Source organism: Echinops telfairi, unplaced genomic scaffold (assembly GCF_000313985.2).
Source record: "Echinops telfairi isolate 266 unplaced genomic scaffold, ASM31398v2 ScPeMD7_2291;HRSCAF=2852, whole genome shotgun sequence".
NCBI classification, from domain to species: Eukaryota; Metazoa; Chordata; class Mammalia; order Afrosoricida; family Tenrecidae; genus Echinops; species Echinops telfairi.
In genome coordinates this window covers 21933181-21936673 of record NW_022106189.1, presented here as the reverse complement: position 1 = coordinate 21936673, position 3493 = coordinate 21933181, and the positions used below count along the sequence as shown (strand labels likewise).

General features: G+C 40.3%; 1 pseudogene; it reads left to right on the top strand.

Moving 5' to 3' along the window:
- The first annotated feature begins 1562 nt into the window (after positions 1-1562).
- Positions 1563-2245, top strand: LOC101651359 (annotated as a pseudogene).
- Positions 2246-3493: the final 1248 nt, after the last annotated feature.

Below are 3493 nucleotides of genomic sequence, written 5' to 3'. Positions count from 1 at the left end.
GCAATCCAGTCAGTTCCAACTCAGAGGGGCCCTGTGAACAACAGATTGCACCATCCTCACCTTTCTTCTTATATTGGAGCCCATTATTGCAGCTACTGGGCCAATACATCTAGTTGAGGGTCTTCCTCTCTTTCACTGCCCCTCTACTTTACCAAAGAAGATGTCCTTCTCTAGGGACTGGTCTCTCCTGATAACATGTGAGTGAGACAAAGTCTCGGTATCCTTGCTTCTTTCAAGACAGATGTGTTTGCTCTTTGGACCGTCTATGGTACTTTCCGTAATCTCTGCGGGCACCATCATTCAAATACCTAAATTCTTTCTTCACTCTTCCATTTTCCTTGTCAAACTTTCACATGCATATGAAACAATAACTATAGTTCATTTAAAAAAATACTTCCCTTGGCAACTTCAATCTTTTCTCTGTTTCTGGTTTTCTTTACATTCTGTGGAACAAATATGGACCCAAACTCAAAATCATAAAAGGCACCAGGTGTACTGGTTGAATAGAGACTAGTAAAATATCTATGATCATTAGTCATACTTCAAGTCTAGAATTGAACTTAACTCTGTGTTAGAATAGTCAACCAGATGAGATCAAAAGGACAGCATTTGCCCAAGGACAAATACAAAAAGTTAAGAAAGAAGGTGGACTAGAACAAGGAGGAAGTGGGATAAGTGATGGTAATTTAGGATATTACAATACATGAGCTGGAAACAAACTTATGAATTTTTTAATGTAAAACATATCTACTCTGTAAATCTTTCTCTAATCATTATCTTAAAATTTTGAAAAGAAAAAAAAATCACTTGTTCTATTCTAAGGGTTTTATAGCATCACTGCAGTAAGTCAACACAAACTCTGGCAATAGATACTCATCATTTGTTGTTGAAGAAACTGAGGCTATGAGAACTTGCCTTAATACCTTAATTCCAATCAACTAATAAGTAGATGACCTGTGTGGGAATCACAGATACCTACCTGATGCCAATCCACTTTCCTTTCCCCTCCCATACTACCACCAGAGAGAGCTGAAACATAGCACACCTGATAGAATAAGGCTCAGTGCTCAGTAAAATGGACTAGCCAAGGTATCATCTTGAGTAGCACACTCAATGTTCCCTACCGTCCATTTCCTGTTTTCCTTCCGCTACACTTGGTGCCAGAGGCCTGCCGTGAAGTGTCTGGGTGACCGCTGTTTCAACACCTCTGACCAGCTTCTTAACTTTGCTAGAAGGAGCACTGGTGGCGCTGTGGGTTAAGCCCTGAACTGCTAACCTAAAAGGCTGCAGTTCGAACCCACCAGATTTTCCACAGGAGAAATATGAGGATGGCTGCTCCCTGAAAGATTTACATTCTTGGGAAAGGAAGCACGAGGAATCACCTCCACTAATTCCACCAGCACCAACCACGCAGGACCTGAGGGGGGCACTGCCCAGCATCTCATCCTCCCTGCTGCTGGCTGCCAACCTCCTGGGTCTTTGTTATTTGTTTAAAATAACAATAAATGACACTGTTTTGGTGCATTCAAAAAAATATTTATAGTCCAACAATCTGTTAAAACATGGTGGATTAGTATGAAATTCTACATGTGCAGAGGCATGCATCCCCTGAGGATATTAAAAAAGCGTATCATAATTTGGGACTGAAGTGGCATCCTGAGAAAAATCCTGAGAATCAGGAGGAAGCAGAGAGGAAATTCAAACAAGTATCTGAGACATATGAGGTGTTATCAGATACTCAAAATCGGGACAAATATGGCAAAGAAGGATTAAAGGTGGGTGTGGAGGTGGAAGTCATTTTGATAGTCCATTTGAGTTTGGCTTCACATCCTGTAATCCAGCTGGTATCTTCAGGGAATTTGGGGGTGGAAGGACCCATTTTCATTTAACTTCTTTGAAGACCCATTGAAAATTTGAGGGGAGTCTCATAGCAGCCGAACCTGAGGCACAGGATCCTTTTTCTATGCCTTCAGTGGGTTTCCCTCTTTGGGAGGTGGATTTTCTACTTTTGATACAGGATTTGGTTCATTGGGTCACAAGGGCCTTACTTCATTCTCTTCCATATCATATGGTGGCGTGGGCAACTTCAAATATATATCAACTTCAACCAAATAATGGCAGAACAATCACAATGAATAGAAGTGTTGAGAATGGTCAAGAAAGAGTAGAAGCTGAAGAAGATGGCCTGTTACAGTCCGTAGCAATAAATGGAAAGGAGCAGCTGCTGCGCTTGGATACCATGTAATTCAAGGCACACATTTAACAGAAACATTAAACTCTTGTAAGCAACATTTGAGGATGACCAGGAACATTTTCTGAAGATTTCAAATGAATTTTACTTTCAGTTAACTGTCCCTAATCTGAAGTGTGTTAGTCTAGTTAGACTAGAGAAACAAATCCATGGACACACATATGTGTATAAGAAAAAGATTTATATGCAAGAGGAATTGAACATTGAGAAAATTTCCCAACCCAGTCCAGTCCAAGGTCATAAGTCTGATATTAGCCCATATGTCTGACACCAATCTATAAAGTCCTCTTCAGACTCACAAAACGCATGCAATGAAGCCAAATGCAGGAAGATCACAAGCCAGTAGGTAGAAAGTCTTTGGGTCCAGGGGCACTGTAAGCATCTCCAGCTTCCGAGGTCTGGTTGCATCCATGTGGCTTGTCTTCTGCAATGTCTTCCAGAAAGTGGCAGAGAGAGAGAGAGCAGTGTCTTCCGCCTCCAAGGAGGAAGTACCAGATTTCCCAGAATTCTCAGGAGAAGGCCATGCCCACACAGAAGTCTCATTGGCTATCTCCAGATTGACTATCTCCAGCCTAGACTCCACTCCTACACTCTTAATACTTAAATTGACACCAGATTGGGTGACTACCACATAAAGTATTTATAAACCGCTCGTTGGAGCACCTGTCTGTCATAGACTTTTGAGTTTATTGTTGGGACCAGTTTATTGTTGGGACCACATTAAGAGAACCGGTTTTTGTTTTGTTTTGTTTTGTCTTTAAAATGGTTGTACATTTATGCATACACTTGTTTTTATTAAACTTAATCCAAGGTGAACCGTGACTCTTTAGTGGAGCTAGGAGAAAATTGCATGCTAACACCAGCATGGATCTTGCTTTTTCCCATTTTCTTTGAAACGTGAGCCAAGTTGTTTCAGTCTACTGTGAAGTTAACATAGCCAGGATGAATCTCCGACAAAAGTCCGTTCTTCCTTTCTTACTTGTTAAGTATTGAGTCGTGAAAGATAATACTTTAATGGTCATACACTTCTGGTTTAATATAAATTAAGGATGTATTCTAGTTGAGCATGAACGCTTACAACCTAGCACGTTTTGAAAATTGTTTAAATATGTAATGTTAAGCTTAGGTTTAAAAGCAAAGCTGGTAAAATGGGTCTTGTCGTTTGCTTAAAAATAATAAATGCTAATGTGTTTGGTGCATTCAAAGAAAGGACTTATGGTCTTGAAACCCTTTGTAGGATCA